This window comes from Bidens hawaiensis, unplaced genomic scaffold, assembly GCF_021521415.1.
Source record: "Bidens hawaiensis isolate Kalapana, Puna unplaced genomic scaffold, B.hawaiensis_p1.1 tig00032559_1, whole genome shotgun sequence".
NCBI classification, from domain to species: Eukaryota; Viridiplantae; Streptophyta; class Magnoliopsida; order Asterales; family Asteraceae; genus Bidens; species Bidens hawaiensis.
Window position 1 is genome coordinate 91,787 of NW_027495567.1, and position 12,838 is coordinate 104,624.

The window sequence follows — 12,838 nt, forward strand, 5'->3', positions numbered from 1 at the left end:
GCATGCTCTCCGGATTTATCCAGGCAAGCCTTACGGCAGATCGGACATGTTTCGTCTTCTGGGTACATTGGGACCATCAAACGATACTTAAAAATGGCCCTATACTCGACCGCAGACATGCTTTGGCTCAAGCCATCAATCGGATAACGGTTAGAAAATCTTGGGCATGAGAACCTTGTAAGCATTCAATAACCGCCTTCTGTCGGGGGGACAATCCAAAAACTTCTCCCAGGCTCTGAGCAATTATATATACATTCATATATTAATGTATTTTATTCAAATCTTCAACAGTAACTGCAAATTAATATGACTTTTTTGGGTGATTATGCAAAACAAATGGACGCATATCACCAAATACCCTTATGCTCGTAAAGTTATCATATTGCAGTTCGTCAAGTTTTCTTTTTATGATCGTAAGTATCTATATTATTAAATTTTATGACAATTTTATATCAATTTTAATTCAACATTTATATTGTGTTTTATTTGGGTGCAACATGGGCCTCCAATAACTATTATGTGTCTAAGCTCTTTGTCGATGAAGACATTCCTGCCACTAATGTTTCTAAACAAAGGTTTAAATTCATACACTTTTTTTTCTATATTGGTTGTTTGTCTTGCACTACTAGTTATTTGAACTTATTTCTATATTTTATATCATTATTTAAAAAATAAATTGAAAAAGGAGGCGTGCTTACCAGTGAAGATTGTTAATCCGAAGACAATGTCAACAAGGTAAATATTTGAAACCTTTTAACACTATTCTTAGTATCTATGATATCCATTAATCATCAAATCTTTATTATAATTATATTTTCAAGGAACTTGTATCATTCACAGGTGAGAATAACAAAACTCTAATTTCAAATGGAGACACAAATCGTCAAAGTTCTCCACCATCCAATTTAAAGAGGAAACATGGAGATATCTATAACATTGATGATGATGCCGTTGCATATTCAAGTAATATGCCCAATGATAAACAGGTTTTGTGTGATGTTTCTAGAGATAACAATCTATTAATTTTAAAAAGGAAAAATAGATGTGTTGTCATGAATTTAAAAACAATATTTGTGTTTCTTTTATTTTAAAGTTTCTGGCATGTTTTACTGGTAACTATATTTACATTTGTATTTTTTTATGTTTCATGATTTGTTGTCTGGTTTGTTTGACATTAGAGAAGTTTTGGTTTATGAACAAAATTTGACTTTGTTTTATTTTGCGGTTTCCGGCAATGTTTTGCGGCTAAACACATTTACGTTGGTAGTTTATGATTATGATTATGATTATGATTATGATTATTATTATAATCTTTAAATACTATTAAATCAATATAATGTGGACACATGGCCTTCTTCTAGGCTGTCCACATGTGCAATCCAGTCAGCATGTTTCCATTCTCATGTGCTCTAGTATTCTGCCATGTGTCATCTCACACACTATTTAAACTTATAATTTTCCACCATAATCATTTTAATCATTTTAATCTCTCTCTCTCTCTCTCTCTCTCTCGGCTTACTAACTCCACCATCCACCATCTTTTATATTCCGGTGATGTAGATCGAGATTAATCATTTCCGGTAAGGTTATATATTATACTTTAATGACCAACAATGTTATATGATATTCTGGCAAGGTAATATCTTTTTCCGGCAACATCATATTTTCTTCCGGTTATTGTACATGTAACATTTTTATCTTTATTTTCATTGTTAACTGATTTTTTTTAAATCATTTTAGTTCTAAATCAAAAATGGCGATGAAGCTAATATTTCTACGTATCGTTATTCCGGTAAGTTTTCCGTTTATGTGTTATACCTATAACAATTGGTGTTTTATTTATTTGAAGTTTAATATTTTTCCTGTTTTTTTTTGTTATACATGTTTTTCTTGTAGGTTCTAAATATAAATCAGCTTCATCCATATTTAGTATCATTATTTCGTTTTTCCGGTAAGACACATTTAAATTATTCGGTTATAAATTATAATTCTAATAGTCCATAATATCCATGTTATAACAAAACTTTATTATTTCAGGTAATTTACCCGATTGATTTATGAAAAATTTGATTTTTGTTTCTTAATAAAAAACGAAAAATACCATGGTTATTATCATTATTTGTTATTTTCCGGTAAGACATTTAAATTTTTCGGTTATAAATTAAATATCAAATGTTCTATAGCATAAACATTAATATTTTTGGTTATAATTTCAAATCATTTAAGTACTTTTTTGTTTTTGTTTGCAAAATTAAGTCAACCAATTGATTAACCATTAATTTATAATTAATGGTCAATAATAATAATAATAATAATAATGATTTAAAATTTGATTACAATTTAAGTTAAAGTTGAAATTTGTAAATGGTAGGTCAATATTCCATAACGTCTAAACTTACCATCATTAACATTTATTATTTTCTAAAACGATTTGATTTAAAATGTTTAAATTTCCAAATTTAAATTAAAGTTGATTTTTTTATTTAATTGTTGGTCAAACATTTAAGTTGATCAAACATTTTTAAATTGCCTGGTCAAACATTAAAGTTGAATTTAAGTTTAGATTGAACTTTTTAAATAACTGATTAAACAAACATTCATAATGTCTATAATTACCATCACTAAATTTATTATTCTAAAATGACGTAATTAAAAATTTATAAATTTTCAAATTTAAATTAAAGTTGAATTTTATATATTACTTGTCAAACATTTCATAACATATAACATTATCACGGTTAAAAATTATTATTTGCAAAACGAATATTAATATTTAATTTTCTCATTTCAGGTTATGTTCCCAACTTGATATAGCTAATTTCATGGGTTGAAGATTTGTTGACAAGATATCTTATTTTTTGGTTTAATATTGATGTATATTTTTGTTATTATTCATGTATTTATGTATTTTTCACAATTCATGTAAATTATTTGATTTTTATATAATCAATCATATATAGTTGTTGGTTTGTCCATTTATAATCAAAACTGACATGTTAAAAAAAATTGTTTACATCTTATATTTATCTATATATTAATGATAATCTCTATAATTTATAATAATTATTATAAGTTTAGTAATTTTGTTATTATTATTTTATTTCCCTTTCTAATTAGTTGTAACGTTTTATTTTGACAGAAATAATAACATTTACACCTTACCATTTTTATATTTCAATATCTTTAACTTAAAATATTATTCCGTTTTTATATTGTATGATACATTATATTTTCTAACACTTACACATTTCCATCTTTTTTGTTTGACCATTGTATAATGATGCATAAATGTCACAATTAATGCTAATGGGTGTCATCATTTGGTTATGGAAACTTTAACAATTAATGCACTATAATAATACGAAATATTATTTGAATTTGAATTTAAAAAAAAAGATATATTACAGTTGTTTATGAAAAATTTTTGTTTCCATTGTTAATATTGCTATGTTTATTAGTTTCCAATTTCCACAATCTTACTATCTTGTATGTTTGACTAATTTATAATTAGATATAAATGCCACAATTACTGATAATGGGTTTGTAACAAAATTGAATGCATATTTCATTGACTTGTAATAGAATAATATTAATTATGGATCGACTACAAAAATAATAATTTCAAGATTACATTATGCCATGAATTTTGTAATCTTTTTTGTATTTAGGGATCTTTGACTATAACAAATTTCGTTTAACAATTTTGGTAATAGATAAAATAACTTAAATAACAATTTATTATATTCTAATTTAATCAAATCATATAATAAAGTTGAAAGTCATTATTTATAATTATTATTCTTTACGTATATTCAAATTAATAATTCGAATTTCAAATAAATAAGTTGAGTATAATTTATTTATTTAATTTTGGAATTGACTATAACGTGGGTCGGTGTTTTCTAAAATTTTTAAAGTTAATAACTTTCTTTAATATTGTTGACCGACTATTAGTTTTGATAGTTCCATAAATTTTGGTAAACAAATTTATAACTTAAATAACCATTTAATATATTATAATTTAATTCATTTTCCTAATATATACACAACATGAAATGTCAATATCTTAAATACGTGTCTATTACATTTTCTGTTTGTACTGGATATACATATATGTTCGTTAGTAATGTCTTTAATAATATTCTCATTTAAATATAACAATTAATTTTCACGTTTTTAATATTTTTTATTAAAATATATGTATATATGGTATATATATTTTTGTATCATATTTTTTCCCCTTTAAATATTTTCAAAGTCAACATAAAATTTTTTTAATCTTTCTAAAGTTATTTGAAAATTCATTTATTGTAAAACGTTTTTATGTTTTGCAAGTTTAACAAAATATTAATGTCATTGATTTAAAAGTTTGTTGCAAGATTGGTCAAAAATAAAAAAAAATCATAATTTTTTGAAGTTGACTAATTCTAATTTTTTTATATTTTGTAACTATTTCAAAAATATTTTAAAACGGGTTGTTTTAAAAGAGTATCAAATTTGTTATGTATAAAATTACAGCCAAAAAATGTTTTTATTGATATATCTTTTTGGTTTAATGGTTTAAGTTAGAAATATGTTTTATGTTGTCACTTTACTTTGTTTGTTGTTGTATGTTATTTTGTTTTAATAAAAACAACTTTATTAATGTTCAAATGTTACTCATTATTAAATATATTTAATTTGGATGCTAATGTTTTATTATATTTTCAGGTGGTGAAGCAAAATGAGTTTCTTTTGATAGAATGTTTGAAGAAGTTGATGATGGTTTAATATGAAAGAACATGTTTATGTCTTTTGTTGATTTTTTGGTTGTTCGATGTACATTAACTTATTGTAACTCTTAACTTTTAATATCTAGAACATGTAAATGGTTAACGTTTTGGTCCGAAAGTTTGAAGAAGTTTTGTGTTACTTGAATTTGTTGTTTAAATTTATTATGTTTGTTGACATGTTTTTCCACCCGTGTGTAACACGGGCTATACCCTAGTTATTATTGTTATTATTATTATGTTTGATTGGTTGGTTTGACATTTTACAAGTTCTAATTATGGTTTATCAATCATGCTTTACGGTTTTAATTAAAAACTCTGTTAGTTTTCTTCTCAAATTATTAAAAAATTTATTTGCTTTATATTTATTTTCTGTTTTTCACTTAATTCGTGTGCTACACAGGTTCTAACCTAGTAAACATAATAATTTAATTAGATTTAGGTTGGCGAAATTATTACATCTTATGTTACACTTTTATTTACTACGAGCTAACAAAAACAACCAAAGTTGAATTTTGGCATTAAATGTTAAAATGTATTTAAAATATGATATCAATCAACATTGAAAAGGATGGTTATAAAATATTCCATTATGTTAGTTTACTTAATTTTAACTAATTATGTATGTTTCGTTTTGTATAATTGATAGTACATAAAAAATCAATTGTTATTTAACTATAAATTATTTCCTACATTCACACATTTACTATTCATCAATATTTAAATCTTCTTATATAATGTATAACTAACCATCGCACAAGTATTATATATGCATTTAAAATTTAAACACTAAAAATTTTATTCTAATAATTTTTTCAAAATAGTTTCAAATAATTACCTTTTTAGCCTCTCTAACTTTTATTGCGAACTTTGGTTTATTAGACTTTTGGCATAAAGGTTTTTACACTTATACTTTTTTAACCCCTCAACTTTAATTTCATATATTAATTTTGGTCCTATAAACTTTGGTAGTGAAACTTTCACCACAAAACTTTTACCATAGCGAATCTAACTGATGTCAACCGACGTCTCGCCGCGTGCTTGTCGCAAAACGTGATAACTTTCGAACATGTAACGCATTTAATCTACTCGGACCGCAACGCGCGGAGTAGAAATACGTGTTCACGTTTATAATATATTGTATCCTTTAATGCAAGCTTTTAATTAAAGCTAATAACATAACAAAATATATTTAATTATACGTTACTCTATTAAAGCTTTATAAATAAATTGTTAATATTCGAAATGCTACTCAAGTGGTTCTCTTAGTGTTGACACTGCAGTTTTAGAAAAAAAACATTATTAGATAACATCTGAATGGGTAAATAAAGAATATTAAAATGACTAACTGTTTGAATTACTCATCTTATTGGAAGAGGTTGATTGAACAAAATTACGCTTCTTTGATTTGAAGACATTTGTAATATAGTATAGTAATGCTATCTTATGAAAATGAGGAATAACAAAAATGTTGATAGAAAAAAAAATGTATATAGCGTGTTGTCTAATATTGTTGATTTAACAAAAGATTTTAATATACAAAACGTAACAGTTAGAAAAACGAGATAACAAAGAGTTTTAAGTTTAGTCACAATTGTGGCTTGTTTATACCGAATGTTCATAATATAATTGTAAAAACATGGAAATTATAAGCATTACCCAGAAAACAAAAATAATATACCTTAGTCTACTGGATACGAAGAATAATGGTTAACTTCAAACGCCATATAAAATCGTTATGTCTAACCCACAAGCATTATGTGTTAATTGTATATGAATAGAATGTGTATAGTTAAGTAGTATTCGATTTTCCATAATTATAAGAGTTTATGTTTAGTATTGAAAGGCTTATAGTTTATGTATTGACTTTATAATTGTGAATTACTGAAATGAAACGTCATGATTATTTAAAAACTAAAAACCCCTAATATGCCAAATGAAAACTTGATATTTATAAATAAGAAAATGTCACATAATAGTAAATGAGTTTAAAAAATGTTTTAATTAGGTCACTCATGTAATTTTTATTAAATTATGTCACTAAATTTTCAAATCGAGCCTCATCAGATTTGCGTGTCAAGAGAACAATTAAGGAGAAGACATGGAAGTCGAAATTTGCAATATATGTAGTTATATTTAATAAATAAAAAAACATTAATTATATTAAAAATTATACAAAGCATGTTCTTATTTATAGTTATTAGACCAAGCGTAGTCGCCGCGTTACGCCGGCGTTTTGGAGTATAAGACGAGGGCACCCCCCGGCGTTTTGGCTTTTTTTCCTAGAGTTTATACATAACGCAAACATGGCTCGAAAATTTAAAAAAACAATTGCAACCCTCCACGGTCATATAACCGTTTAAAAAAAATATTATATATATATATTAACCAACTTCATCTCCAATCAAAACTCACCAAATTTATAAATCTTTCTTTCTACTCTATATTTCTTCACACAAAGTTCCCTATAAATGGATTCTCCTACTTCTATATATAATCAGTTTTTTGGGCCCGACAGACAAGCCGAAGACGACACGGAGGAAGAGTCGGTTACGAGTGCGATTGTGCTCGAAACAACTTATATGAATTCTATTAGATCTCATCCACTCTCCGTTTCAAAAAGAGCATATATCGAACGAGATTGTATCGAAGCCAACAACCGGTTGATGGCGGATTACTTCAGCGACTCGCCGAGATACAAGAACCTGAAGACCTGTAGGCGTCGCTTTCGGATGTCTAAAAATTTATTTATGCGCATTACCAATGATTTGGAGCGTGAGCTTGATTACTTTAAGCAAAAGCCGGAGGGTCGAGGGACGCAGGGATTCACGATTATTCAGAAGGTTACGTCAGGCGTACGCGTGCTCGACTACGGAAACACGACCAACATCAACGACGAGTATTTAAAGATGGCCACCTTGGAGTATTTTTGTTACGGTACGTTTCATTTTTTTAAATAATTATATCACTTGTTTACTTTAATCAATTATTTTATAAAAACTTGTGTCAAATATAGGAATATTGAAACTATATGGACCACATTATCTGAGATAGCACAACTGGAACGATCTACAACGGCTTTACGTGGCCCATACAAGGGTGCATGGTTTACCCGGCATGATAGGGAGTGTATATTGCATGCATTGGGAATGGGCTAATTGTCCAACTGCATGGCGAGGTCAATACACACGAGGTGAACAAATGGGACCAACACTCAGCCTTCAAGCGATTGCTTCATACGACCTTTGAATTTGGTCAGCATTCTTTGGTGTTCTCGGTTCCAACAATGACATAACCACCTGTGATGTAGAGTTACATATCTAGGACCGTTCTCATCGCTTTGTTTTGGGATAACGATAACTTGTATCATTATGGGTACTATCTGGGTGATGGTATATATCCAGAGTATTAGATTATCGTGAAAACATTCAGAGACCGATTGGATGAAAAAAACCGTATTTTAAGAAAGTACAAGAGTCTGCAAGAAAAGATTTTGAGAGGTGTTTTGGGGTTCTTCAACAACGCTGACATTTTGTTAAAAATCTTTGTCGTCTATGGTCTTTAGAAAGAATGAAAGTGCTATGTATGCGTGTATCATAATGCATAACATGATCATCGAAGAATAGAGAGGAACAATATGTCAAACTTTCATATCGGACTCCGATCCACCACGAACTCCATCAAGTATGGAGCAAAGACTCGAAACTCAGATTTCATGCGGTCAAGAGAGATACATAATGCACTAAAGGGGGATTTGGTCCAACATCTTTGGATGAATTGGCGTTTTCCAGATGAAAATGAGAATCAAAATGAGGGCAACAATGAAGATAATGATGAAGACAACGACGACGAGGGTGAAGACGACGAAGGTGGAGATGATGGAGACGAATAGTTTTTTTTATTTTAATATAATATTTATTTAATAAAATATTATTGTTATTTGATTACTCTAAATAAAAAATTTAAAACAAAAAACAAAAAAAATGTAAAAGTGACTAAGGGCCACGTGACGCATAATATTTAGGAGAGACCATTATGACTACACATGGTCTTAACAAAAATGTAAATTACATTTATCCATAAGCGACACTTTTAATGAAATGTAAAGAAAGAAACAAATTAAATACATAAATATAAATGTAAGAATACACCAATTAAGAAATAACAATAAAATTCATGTCTCTATTTTCCCCTTGCAGCTCTATTCAACTATTAATCTATATCTATATTATCTTATAAAAGATATAGACGCCGTAATATTCAATTCCCCCATTCAAGTCTCCGGCGAACGTTCTGTTTCTTCAGCGGCCCTTCAATTGAAATCAGTTTTGGGATTCTCTCTTACCAGCGGATGATCGCTTTAAGTATGATTCATCCCACACCCCCAATCGCATCACCAAATCCAGGTAAATAATCTTTTCCTCCGGTTATTTATACGCAAATGAGGAGCTTTTGCACCTAATTTGTTTCCAATTTTCTAAAGCTGTCACTACTAACAATAGGTTTGCTTGAAACAATCCGGGTTATTTTAATTGTATTGTTTAAAATCATGTTTTTGGTTTCTAAATGTTTATCGTTTATCTAATATATTATAATTACAAGTAGTCCAAGAATCAAGAACATCAGTTGCAGGCACAAGGGTTTGATGGTGGTAATAAAAAAAAGAGTGGCAAGGATGGTGCAGATGATGATAATGTGAAAAAAGGTGTTACGGTTTTGGAAAATGTGAATTCCAATATGGTAGTAGCCAGTAGGGATATTAGTGGAAAAGAAAACGATTATGTCAAGACTAATGACGGGCCTTCTGATGTAAATAAGCTGCATAAGCTCCGGTCTGAAGTTGGAAGAAATCTAATGTTGTTGTTAACAAGGTTTCCAAAGAGGAACCGAAGAAGAAACCAGCAAAAAAGAACAGAGTTTGGGATGAGTCGCAACCACAAACCAAATTGGATTTCACGGATCCGGTGAGTGAGAATGGTGATGATGATGTGGTGGCTGCACACGTTGTTGAAGGCGAGAGTATGATGGACAAAGATGAGGTTGTTAGTAGTGACAGTGAAACCGAAGAGGATGATGATGAAGCAGTGAATGATAAGAAGGTAGTTTCGAAGAAGAACATGTGGTTTACATCCATGTTTCAGAGGTAATTTTTATCTTGAAATATGGAACTTTTGTTTGGTTTTGATTATCGTATAAGCTAATAACATAATTTTGTTTTCAGCATTGTTGGGAAGACAAATTTGGAGAAGGCGTATCTGGAACCACCTTTGAAAGCTCTAAAAGACAGACTTATGACTAAGAATGTGGGATGTTTTGTCAATATTAAGTTCCTTTTTGTTTTGTTTTATTATTATTATTATTATTATTTATTTTATTTATTTATTTTTGCTTTTTGGATAAATTGTGGGTTGTGCTGTATGTTACAGGCTGAAGAAATTTCTAACAAACTATGCGAATCTATAGCTGTCAGCCTCGAGGGCAAAAGGCTTGCTTCGTTTACCAGGATATTATCAATGGTGCAGGTGAGCATGACTTAATAAGTTTTCTTTTTGTCATTTTGTTACATATTTTATTGGTTGATGCAAAATTAACACTTTGAGGGATGTTCTTGTCGCCAAGGAACAGTATAAACCCTATGTTGTGGTTTTTTGTGGGAATTAATGGAGTAGGAAAGTCTACTAATCTTGCCAAGGTAATTATCAACCAATCACTTTTTTTGGTATATGTGGCAATATCGAATTGTTGACCAACAAATGGTTGGTTTGGATTATGTTTTTTTTCTAACTGGTCAAGTGCCTAAGCTAAAAAACTTAACCAAATATGAAATTGGTCGTGCGGGTCAAATAGTCAAAAGCTATCCAATTAACAGAATGCAATTGTTTAGGTGGCATTATGGCTTCAACAGCATGTGACACGTTCTGTTCAGGGGCAGTTGAGCAACTGCGCACTCATGCTCGTAGGCTTCAGGTACGACTCAACGACTGCATGATGGTTGACCTCTTCTATAATAATGTTGTCATGCCTTTTAACCATGATACTAAATTACATTCTTCTTTTAGATCCCTATTTTTGAAAAGGGTTATTACAAAGATCCTGCAATCATTGCGAAGGAAGCAGTTCAGGAGGCCACCCGCAACGGGTCAGACGTGGTTCTTGCTGACACAGCGGGTCGAATGCAGGACAATGAACCGTTAATGTGTGCATTATCTAAGCTTATATATGTTAATAGTCCAGACCTGGTATTTTTTGTTGTTGAGGTGCTGGTCGGTAATGATGTTGTTGATCAACTATCAAAGTTCAATCAGGTCAACATGATAATCAAAACTCATAGGGTAGATTAAGTTTTTGTATATCTTTTTCAATAACTTCTCCATTTTATTTTTGACCCAACAGAAACTAGCTGACCTGTCGCCCCAGTGAGCCCTAGGTCTATTGATGGAATTTTTCTAACCAAGTTTGATACTATTGATAAGGTAAAACTCCATAAACATATTAGACTCGCCTTTTTTAATGCTAATTTTGGTTCTGTTTATAATGATGCTAATATAGGTTGGAGCTGCACTATCGATGGCTTACATATCTGGAGCGCCGGTAATGTTTATTGGGTGTGGACAGTCCTATACTGACTTGAAGAAGCTGAACGTGAAGGCTATTGTGAAGACGCTGTTTAAATGATTGTGTACATGATGACTCAGTTGGTCAGTTAGTTGTGTGGTGAACATCTTTGTGATTTATGCTTCTTGTACTGTGCTAAAACATCTTGTGTTTTTGTTGGTAATCAACTTTTAGTTGGTGAAATTTGCGGTTGTTCTTGGTGGCAATTTTAGTTCTAACCTCACAATTACCTTACCGTTATATTATGGTGATTTCCAATGTTTTAATGACCAAACCGAACAGTGAATAGACTGGACGAGTCTCGACCTGGTTCATTTAAAATGAGGTCAAAACGAGTCATTTTAAAAAAGTATCAATTCGGTTCATTTAAAATGAGATCATTTTAAAAATATATCTATCTGATTTCAGTCACCTTTTGTTTTATAAAATTATTTATTTACTTCGGGTCAAAACGGGCCATTTTAAAAACGTATCGGTTTGGTTCGGGCCTTTTTAAAAAGTATCGATTTGGTTCGGGTCAAAACATGCCATTTTATAATGGTATCACTTTTGTATCATAAGTTCTCGCTCGTTACATCCACATATCACATTTTATAATGGTTTCGTGGTTGGTTTTTGTCTTCAACTTTCGACCGGTAGGTTTTAAAGTTTTCAAACCGCAAAGAACGATTTGGTTTACGGTTTATACTGGAAACCGGCCGTATAAAACCTGACCGCAAGATTTGAAGATATACGTCATTCATGGATGATCTTACAGGTGATTAATCTATGTTAATGTATGTTCTTTATTCACATATTCAACAATCTTACAATAATTTAACAATTATGTTTATTTAACAGAGGTGATAACATCAGCTGGGAACATATATTTACACATATATTTTTGTAAGTTATCTTATAGACACGAATGGATCATATTTGTGTTTGTTCGTTTAACTTTAACCGAAAAATGATTGAACACGAACAATTATACGAGCGAGGCTTTCTTGTTCGTGTTCGTTAGTTAAGAAAATGAATGTGTTTGTGTTAGTTTATTATTAGTATAACGAATGGTTAACAAATGTGAACAAACGAATATAACTGAACATAGTTGAACGAACATAGCTGAAGGTCTCATCTTTGGCATCGATCTTCAACGAGTATGTGCTCAAGAATCAATACGACATAAGCAATTACCTTCAGGTGAACCGAATATTTTATTAGTGTTGCTAATTGTTTTCAGTATTATTATTGTATTTTGTTGCTAATTGTATTTTGTTGGTGGTTTACAGAATTTGTTTTTATAAGCGCACAATGCTATATTCAATTTTCTAATGGGTTTTGGCTGTAATGGTTTTAGACTGTGAAACCAAACCGTTACTAGCGAGGTTTGGTTTCGAATTAACGTGTTACTCAATCATCTCAGTTCCTTTGACCTTTATTAATAGCTTTTCTTATTTATTTATTTATGTATT

General features: G+C 30.0%; 1 pseudogene across 1 annotated transcript; it reads left to right on the forward strand.

The window, feature by feature from the left end:
- Nucleotides 1–8,804: 8,804 nt before the first annotated feature.
- LOC143583839 (uncharacterized) lies at nucleotides 8,805–11,603 on the forward strand (annotated as a pseudogene). The gene is made up of 8 exons (XR_013144251.1): nucleotides 8,805–8,831; nucleotides 9,375–9,912; nucleotides 9,991–10,084; nucleotides 10,196–10,461; nucleotides 10,654–10,736; nucleotides 10,829–11,074; nucleotides 11,163–11,242; nucleotides 11,319–11,603. The product of XR_013144251.1 is annotated as an uncharacterized LOC143583839 (transcript).
- Nucleotides 11,604–12,838: the final 1,235 nt, after the last annotated feature.